We start from the raw sequence: 11,062 nt of genomic DNA on the forward strand, positions 1-11,062 counted from the left end.
ATTTGACAACAACTTTTTAATTTGTATGCAAATGTAAAAAGGTAGAGAATATAACTTCTTAGAAAGGAGATGAAAACTTAAGACGAAAAATATTTTCAAAACACACTCGACATTTAGCTTATGAGTTATGTTATATTAAGCAAAGGAAACTCTTGTCAAGTTGAATACTTGATATATTATAAGAATTGCATAAAATTGAAGTTTATTCTAATATTCCTTTTGAAATTCATTCAACAACAATATTTCAATATGTCGATGTATCTTGTAATAATAATAATATCGGTTGAATAAATTCATTTTTCATCGATTTAAACTTGTGTTTTTCTCTTCAACTTTTTACAACTTATCACACACTTATTATAATATTTTCAAAGTATTTGTACAAACTAGCATGTGAAACACGTGGTGCAAAACACATGTTCAAATCATAAATAAATATATGTATATATATATATATATATATATATATGTATATACACAACAACAACTTCACACAAGTTAGCATGGGACACACGTGCAATGCACGTCTCCAGAACTAGTAATTCTTATAAACTTAAAAGCCTAGTGGAGACAAACCTAGACTCTACCCCAACCCCAACTAATGATAACTTGGCCCCTACATTATGGGAGAAAAAGACTTACATTCCCATCAATCCTAAATAATCTACCACCTAGTAATCTCACATCCCTTCTACAAAGCAGATTAAACTATCTTAAGAGATCATCTCCATCATATCAACTGCAAAATGACCTTTAACACGTTAATATCACAAATAAAATTAAAGAGTCTGGTTTGGTAGACGTTATATTTGCCACGTATTCATAAAGCAGAAAGGTCAATTTAAATATTAATTAATAATTTAATAGTTCAACCCATAAAATTTATAGACCCCAAACAATATCAAATTTAGAGTATCTAAAATTAATATTACTTTCTCTCGTAAATTCATCGCCATAAATTTACCTCTTCAAATCGCAAGACCAAAACACCGATATGTTCACACTATTGGCAAAAACAACAAACTCTTCCTCTTCTCGCCCAATCTATCATGGATCAAAACCAAACAAACTCCATCTTTCCACCAATTCCCTTTATACTAATGAATGGGCTATCTACGGGAATAGTCTCCATTTACATAACATCATTTGCAACTTTAAACAAAAACCGATCATCTTGAGTCGTAATGAGGCTCCAAGAACGATCACTAACTTTGAATATCTTAATAGAAAATCAAGAAATGGTGTTAGTGGTTCAAAACTCATTTGTACTACAACAAATAGTGTCGAAGGGGATAGTGATAGCCTTGGAGACGAACACATGTGCAATACACGTGTCCAGAACTAGTAATTCTTATAAACTAAAAAGCTCAGTGGAGGCAAACCTAGACTCTACATCAACCCCAACTAATGATAACTTGCCGCCTGCATTATCTTGAGAGAAAAAAACTTACATTCCCAACAGTCCTAAATAATCTACCACCCAGTAATTTCACATCCCTTCTACAAAGCCGATTAAACTATCATAAGGGATCATCTCCATCACATCAACGACAAAGTGACCTTTCACACATAAATAACATAAAATTATAGAGCCTGGTTTGGTAGATATTATATTTGGCACGTATTCCTAAAGCAAAAAGGTCAATTGAAATAATAATTACTAATTTAATAGTTCAACCCATAAAATTTATAGACCCCAAACAATATCAAATTTAGAGTATCTACAATTAATATTACTTTCTCTCGTAACTTCATCGCCATAAATTTACCTCTTTAAATAGCAAAACTATGTTCACACTATTGGCAAAAATAGCAGACTCTTTCTTTTCTCACACAATCCATCATGGATGCAAACCAACCAAACTCCATCTTCCCACCGATTCCCTTTACACTAGTGAATGGGCTATCTGCGGGAATAGTCTGCATTTACATGATATCATTTCCAGCTTTAACCACAAACAATTTATCTTGGGTCGTAATGGGGCTCCAAGAACTACCACTAACTTTGAATATCTTAACAGAAAATCAAGAAATGGTGTTAGTGATTCAAAACTCATCTGTCCTAGCACGAATAGTGTGGGAAGGGGATAGTGATAGTCGTGCAGACGGACACACGTGCAATACACGTGTCCAGAACTAGTAATTCTTATAAACTTAAAAGCTCATTGGAGGCAAACCTAGACTCTACCCCAACCCCAACTAATGATAACTAGGCCCCTACATTATGGGAGAAAAAGACTTGCATTCCCATCAATCCTAAATAATCTACCACCGAGTAATTTCACATCCCTTCTACAAAGCAGATTAAACTATCTTAAGAAATCATCTCCATCACATCAACTGCAAAATGGCCTTTAACACGTTAATATCACAAATAAAATTAAAGAGTCTGGTTTGGTAGACGTTATATTTGCCACATATTTCTAAAGCAAAAAGGTCAATTTAAATATTAATTAATAATTTAATAGTTCAACCCATAAAATTTATAGACCCCAAACAATATCAAATTTAGAGTATCTAAATTAATATTACTTTCTCTCGTAAATTCAACGCCATAACTTTACCTCTTTAAATAGTTAGACCAAAACACCTATATGTTCACACTATTGGCAAAAACAACAAACTCTTCCTCTTCTCGCCCAATCCATGATGGATCAAAACCAAACAGACTCCATCTTCCCACCGATTCCCTTTATACTAGTGAATGGGCTATCTGTGAGAATAATTTCCATTTACATGACATCATTTCCAGTTTTAAACACAAACCGATCATCTTGGGTCATAATGGGTCTCCAAGAACGACCACTAACTTAGAATATCTTAATAGAAAATCAAGAAATGGTGTTAGTGGTTCAAAACTCATCTGTACTAGTCCAAATAGTGTTGAAGGGGATAGTGATAGCCTTGAAGACGGACACACATGCAATACATGTGTCCAGAACTAGTTTATAAACTTAAAAGCTCAGTGGAGGCAATCCTAGACTCTACACCAACCCCAACTAATGATAACTTGGCCCCTACATTATCTTGAGAGAAAAAGACTTACATTCCCATCAATCCTAAATAATCTACCACCCAGTAATTTCACATCCCCTCTACAAAGTCGATTAAACTATCATAAGGGATCATCTCCATCACATCAACTGCAAAATGACCTTTCACACGTAAATAACACAAATACAATTATAGCGCCTGGTTTGGTAGACATTTATTTGCCACGTATTCCTAAAGCAGAAAGGTTAATTTAAATATTAATTACTAATTTAATAGTTCAACCCATAAAAGTTAATGAACCCAAACAATATCAAATTTATAGTATCTACAATTAATATTACTTTCTCTCGTAACTTCATCGCCATAAATTTACCTCTTTAAATAGCTAGACCAAAACATCTATATGTTCACACTATTGGCAAAAACAACAACACTCTTCCTCTCTCGCCTAGGCCATCATGGATCAAAACCAAACTAACTCCATCTTCCCACTTATTCCCTTTATACTAGTGAGTGGGCTATTTGCGGGAATAGTCCTCATTTACATGAAATCATTTCCAACTTTAAACACAAACCCATCATCTTGGGTCATAATTGGGCTCTAAGAACGATCACTAACTTTAAATATCTTAATTAAAAATCAAGAAATGGTGTTAGTGATTCAAAACTTATCTGTAATAGCACAAATAGTGTTAGAGAGGATAGTGATAGCCGTGGAGACGGACATACGTGCAATGCACATGTCTAGAACTAGTAATTCTTATAAACTTAAAAGCTCAGTAGAGGCAAACCTATACTCTACCCCAACCCTAACTAATGATAACTTGGCCCCTACATTATCCTGGGAAAAAAAGACTTACATTCCCATCAATCCTATATAATCTACCACCCCGTAATCTCACATCCTTTCCATAAATCCGATTAAACTATCTGAAGGGATCAACTCCATCACACTACAAAAGGACCTTTCACACGTTAATATCACAAATAAAATTAAAGACCATGGTTTGGTAAAACTTATATTTGCCACATATTCTTAAAACAGAAAGGTCAATTTAAATATTAATTTCTAATTTAATAGTTCAATCCATTAAATTTATAGACCCCAAACAATATCAAATTTAGAGTATCTACAATTAATATTACTTTCTCTCGTAACTTCATTGCCATAAATTTATCTTTTTAAATAGCAAGACCAAAACACCTATATGTTCACACTATTGGCAAAAACAACAAACTCTTCCTCTTCTCGCCCAATCCAACATGGATCAAAACCAAAAAACTCCATCTTTCCATCGATTCCATTTATACTAGTGAATGGCCTATTTGCGGGAATAATCTTCATATACATGACATTATTTCCAGCTTTAAACACAAACCCCCCATTATCTTGGGTCATAATAGGGCTCCAAGAATGATTACTAACTTTGAATATCTCAATAGAAAATAAAGAAATGGTGTTAGTGATTCAAAACTCATTTGTACTAGCACAAATAATGTCGGAAGGGATAGTGATTGCCAGGGAGACGAACATACGTGCAATGCACATATCCAGAACTAGTAATTCTTATAAACTTAAAAGCTCATTGGAGGCAAACATAGACTTTACCCTTACCTCAACTAATGATAACTTGGCCCCTATATTATCCTGTGAGAAAAAGACGTACATTCCGATCAATCCTAAATAATCTACCACCCAGTAATCTCACATCCCTTCTACAAAGCCGATTAAACTATCATAAGGGATCATCTCCATCACATCTACTGCAAAATGATCTTTCACACGTTAATAACACAAATAAAATTTAAGATCCTGATTTGCTAAACATTATATTTGCCACGTATTCCTAAAGAAGAAAGGTCAATTAAAATATTAATTACTAATTTAATAGTTCAACCCATAAAATTTAAAGACCTCAAACAATACCAAATTTAGAGTATCTACAATTAATATTACTTTCTCTTGTAACTTCATCGCCATAAATTTACCTCTTTAAATAGCAAGACTAAAACATCTATAGGTTCACACTATTGGCCAAAACAACAAATTCTTCATCTTCTCGCCCAATCCATCATGGATCAAAACCAAACAAACTCCATCTTCCCACCAATTCCCTTTATACTAGTGAATAGGCTATCTGCGGGAATAGTACCCATTTACATGACATCATTTCCAGCTTTCAACACAAACTCATCATCTTGGGTTGTAATGGGGAACCAAGAACGATCACTAACTTTGAATATCTTAATATAATTTTAATATATTGTTATTTAAGTTTTACCACCACAATTTAAATTTCAACTCAAGATTTGTTTTATTTAAAAAAGTAACAAATGGATAGATAAATCCTAAAAGATATAAAAAACATATGCAATTCATACCTTCAATATAGGAACATACATTGCATCAATGCAAATAAATAGTCTTAAAATGAGTTGAAATTGGAGATTAAATTGGGCTCAATTGAGGATTCTTTCAAATATATAAGAAGGCTTTAAGGTATTCATAACTCAAAAAGTTATCTTGCAAATCCCTTTCTTTTAAACCTTGAATAAAATCACATCCATGAATATAATTCAATCCTTAAAATGAAAGAAGATTTATGAAAGCTAAAATCTAAAATCACTTGGCTAAATGAGAGACTAACAAAAAAGAATTTCACACAACTACTTTAAATTGTAGAAGAAGAAACAGAATTCTCTCCTTATAGGCCAACGGTGATTCATGAATTTATAATCAATCTGCTATTAAAAATCACACAACTAATTTTTTTAAGGAGTTGTTTGGAACATCTCACTCATAAAGCATATCAAACTCCTTTATTCATGGGAAAGTCGATCTATTCGAGATATATAAACAAAATCTAGGAGACAAACCATATGACAAGGAAATTCAATATGCAATCAAATCTCTTCTACATGTTAAAGTACTAGGTCCAGATGGTCCTATCCTTTCTTTTTTCCAACAATATTGGAACATAATAGGACCCTATGTAGTCTCTTTCTGCCAAAAAAAAAAACTTTCAAAGATAGATGCATTTCCATGGAGATAAACAAAATCCACATTTGTATAATCCCCAAATGTGTCAATGTAACAACTTTGAAAAACAATTGTCCCATTAGCCTTTGCAATACCTCTTATAAAATAATCACCAAAAACATCTTGAAAAGACTTAGACCTCTCGTGAATAAAATAATAGGACCATGCCAAACGAGTTTTCTAAAAAATCATGTAAACTTGATCAACACCATCAATGGTCATTCATAAGGTACACCCTCTATTATTTTAACCTTCCCTCATATATTGTTAATCTCATAACATCACGTTTATGTTCTAGTACTGTAGTTATTCTTATCAATGGAACGATAACGAATTTCTTTAGTCCATGATACATATTTCTAACTATGTACTCCTTCCTTCACATATTTTCTTTGTGGGCGATCTAGTCCGAAACACCTATATGTTCACACTATGGGGCTCCAAGAACGATCACTAACTTTGAATATCTTAATAGAAAATCAAGAAATGGTGCTAGTGATTCAAAACTCATATGTTCTAGCACAAATAGTGTCGGAGGGGATAGTGATAGTCGTGGAGACCTACAATAGTCATCTCTGGATGTGGACAACCCTTCGTAAAGAACTAACAAATTCCAGTGTTACCCTTCTTTCATATTCCAACATGGGGGATGCCGATGTGCAATCCTTTATACCCTGGGGCGGACCCACATTGGACATTTCGGGTTCTCGAGCACCCATTAATTTCGTATCGAACTATATATATTTATATAAAAATTCGAAAGAAAGATATAAAATTTAACCTTGAGCACCCAGTACACAAGCTGTCAAATGGTTCAGTGGTCATTTGTCGAGGTTTAAGTTTGTTTGTTGCATCTTCGTCTTGGGTTCGATTCCCTCTCTAAGCAATTTCTTAAAGTTATTTTGAAGACCAAATCTTCTATTCTGACTTATTTATTTCATTTAGACCTTTTATTTTTCACTCCTTTGTGTTGATTGTTCTTTTTACTCTTTCTCTGTTTCACTTTTGCTATTTTTTCCTAATTTTTTTTGTAAAAAAATAATCTTTTTCGTTATTCAAAATAATATTTATTGTAATTTTATCGTAATAATATTTTTTGCTATTGTGTTTTAATTTGATTGTCTATTTTATGACAAGTCATAAATTTGTTGCATCTTCGTCTTGGGTTCGATTCCCTCTTCTAGCAATTTTTTAAAATTATTTTGAAGACCAACTCTTCTATTCTGACTTATTTATTTCATTTAGACCTTTTATTTTTCACTCCTTTGTGTTGATTGTTCTTTTTACTCTTTCTCTGTTTCGCTTTTGCTATTTTTTCCTAATCTTTTTTGTAAAAAAAATAATATTTTATGTTATTCAAAATAATATTTATTGTAATTTTATCGTAATAATATTTTTTTCTATTGTGTTTTAATTTGATTGTCTATTTTATGGCAAGTCATAAATTTGTTTACTTATATTTTGTGACGGTAGTCAAGGGAGCACCCATGACCTTAAAATTCTAGATCCGCCACTGCTTATACCAACACAATTCTATGGCAGTGCCAGTATTCTCACCAGGCTTCCCGAACAACCAAGGCATAAATCCTCTCTACCATCACTTGCAAGTACATGGATTAGCATAGAGAACTGGGTTTTATTTCCAATTGTGGGACAGTCAGGACCTATGGAGAGCACGGGGGAACAAATGTCAAACAATGTAACTTTCGTATCTAAGGTATACGCTAATGTAAATCTAATTTCATTTAAACCCGTGAATACAAAGATTTAAAAATAAAAAAGCTTTATTTTTTGAAAGACTTGATCGTTTCCTTGTTTCACAATGATTAAGGGTGTCAAATGAGTGGGGTGAGTTGAAAATGGAGATATTAAAATAGGTTGAAATAGAAATCAGGTTGGTCCTGACCCGCCCAAGTTTACTTTGGGTTCAAATGGGTTTGGCCCAAATGGGCTTTAAATGGATTGGGTCTTGACTGCCTAAATTGACCCGCTTAGTCTCAATAAGTTTAATATATTGTTATTTAAATTTTATAACCTCAGTTTAAATTTCAATTCAAGAATTTTTGTTTTAAAAAAAGTAACAAATGAATAGATAAATCCTAAAAGATATAAAATAGAGATGTTATTCATACAATCAATATAGGAACATACATTGCATCAATGGAAATAAATAGTCTTAAAACAAGTTGAAATTGAAGATTAAATTGGGCTCAATTGAGGATTCTCTCAAAATGGATTAAGGCTTGAATGAGTTGAGATTGAATTAATTATCTTGAGCCCAACCCTTAAAATTCTGGGTGAATTAGGCGGGTTACCTATAGTTGGGCTCATTTTTGACACCCCTAATAATGATTGAATCAACTTTTTTCTAGATACTCAAGTCTTACATCTTCTTAAAACACACCCGGACCACTGTCCTCTATTACTTACTTTGTTCAAGGAAAATATCTTTAAAAAGGAGAGTATCTTTAGATTAGGAACTATATGTGGGTCTCACATCCAAACTTGTCAAAATTATTGATAAAATTTGGAAGGATATCCCCTCATTAACAAATTTCATTTGATCTTTTGAACTAGACATCGCTACCTGAAATAGGGATACTTTTGGGAATATCTACCACAACAAATATATATATATATATATTTGAGAAGGCATTAAGGGTATTCATAACTCAAAAAGTTATCTTGCAAATCCCTTTCTTTTACCTTGAATAAAATCACATCCATGAATATAATTCAATCCTTAAAATGAAAGAAGATTTATGAAAGCTAAAATCTAAAATCACTTGGCTAAATGAGAGACACTAACAAAAAAGAATTTCACACAACTACTTTAAATTGTAGAAGAAGAAACAAAATCCTCTCCTTATAGGCCAATGGTGATTCATGAATTTATAATCAATCTGATATTATAAATCACACAACTAATTTTTTTAAGGATTTGTTTGGAACATCTCACTCATAAAGAATATCAAACTCCTTTATTCATGGGAAAGTCGATCTATTCGAGATATATAAACAAAATCTAGGAGACAAACCATCTGACAAGGAATTTCAAGATGCAATCAAATCTCTTCAACATGTTAAACCACTAGGTCCAGATGGTCCCTATCCTTTCTTTTTTCCAACAATATTGGAACATAATAGGACCCTACGTAGTCTCTTTCTGCCAAAAAAAAACTTTCAAAGAAAGATGCATTTCCATGGAGATAAACAAAATCCACATTTGTATAATCCCCAAATGTGCCAATGTAACAACTTTGAAAAACAATCGTCCCATTAGCCTTTGCAATACCTCTTATAAAATAATCACCAAAAATATCTTGCATAACTCTCCTCCATGCCTGAGAGTCTTGTGCTTCAGCANATCTCATAACATCATGTATATGTTCTAGTACTGTAGTTATTCTCATCAATGGAACGATAACGAATTTCTTTAGTCCATAATAAATATTTCTAATTATGTACTCCTTATTTCACATATTTTCTTTGTGGGCGATCTAGTTCGTATGTCTAAAGGAAACAAATGAGAATGTGGAATTATGAAGCCAATCCTTGAAAATTTCAGACATTGGTCCGGTAAAAATATTAACTAAATCTAATTAAGATTTTCTCGCATAAATTGTATTGAGGCCTCTAAGGATTATAACCAACATACTTAACATCAAGTTATGCAAATCCTTTAGAAAGTACCTTGGTTTCCCAATCTTTAACAAAAGATCCATGACTCGAACTGTCAAACTATCATTGATAATTTCATAACTTTGGGTTCCTTCACCCACGTGCCAAACATGTTTATTTTAGTGTGAAGTCATCCTAAAAAGATTGGAAGTTTGAATGTTCTTGATGTGTGTTCTTGAATTGCTTCGTTCTTGAATTTGGGTTGAGATTGAGGAGTTTCTTGAGGTTATAGTGTTGTTTCCTTGAGTTATTTGAGTTAGATTCTTGTGTACATATACTGGGTATCTGAATCTACAGATGAATTAATTAAAAAAATTGAATTTAGGCGAATTGGGGTTAGAAAATGAAGAAGGAAAAAGTCGGGCAAATTTGGGTACCAAGTCCACGACGCGAACCTGTTCCTCAGGATTGGAAAAATCTTCTCCGCGTTGCGGAGAGGTCACGGACCCTTCTGCCTCAAAAATTTATTTCGCAACCAAATATTTTAATGCATCTCCGCGTCGTGAACTTGCTTCCAGACAGTGATTTCTTGATTGTTTCTCATGTTAATCTATCTAAAAACACTCCTAAACATCATGAAATCTTTCTTATCACAATCCTTGTATCCATAAATTCAAATTCAAGGAAAGTTAAGAGCCAAGTCAAGAGAAGTTCATAGAGTCTTCCAAAAGTCTTTTACAAATGTTTTAACTTTTTTTAAGACCTGAGTTTTGAGTTGAGTAAAGAGTAAGGATTGAAGTTCATTTCTTCAAAAGAGTATATCGGGACTATGTATTCCCAAAGAGTAAAAAATGTTTTCATATTTAAACAAGAAAGGAAACTGAGATTTCTAAAAGAGCTTTTGAGCTAGTTTTCAGTAAAAAGTAAATGCTTTCACAATAAAGCAAGAGAGGAAACATTGATTTCCAAGAGAGTCTTTGGGCTAGTTTTGAGTAATTATCTCAAACCACATAGTTATGTTTTTAAACATATGAGCTAGTATATTTTGGGAGTAGTATTGAGCACCGATATGGGGGAGAGTTCGAACAACTCCCAGCCCCCATAAACCATGTAGCAACCATGGATAAAAAAGGGTCATACTTTTTAGATGATTCATTAGTGCTTTTTAGCATAGACTAGTGGATCCACTTAGTAGGCAGGTTCTATACCCTCGAAAATGTCTAGGATGGCCCTAGCAACGTGAGGCAAAACGTTGTATCATCACATAGCTCTTAAGTGATGGTTGTCGGTTAGAGAAACTCCCACAGAAGTATTTTGTATTATTATATACACCGAGTTACATGTATTTTTATATACACCCAGAGTTTATATTGTATCTTTGCATACACATAGAGTTACTATTGTATT

This window comes from Solanum stenotomum, chromosome 4 (genome assembly GCF_019186545.1).
Source record: "Solanum stenotomum isolate F172 chromosome 4, ASM1918654v1, whole genome shotgun sequence".
Taxonomy (NCBI): Eukaryota; Viridiplantae; Streptophyta; class Magnoliopsida; order Solanales; family Solanaceae; genus Solanum; species Solanum stenotomum.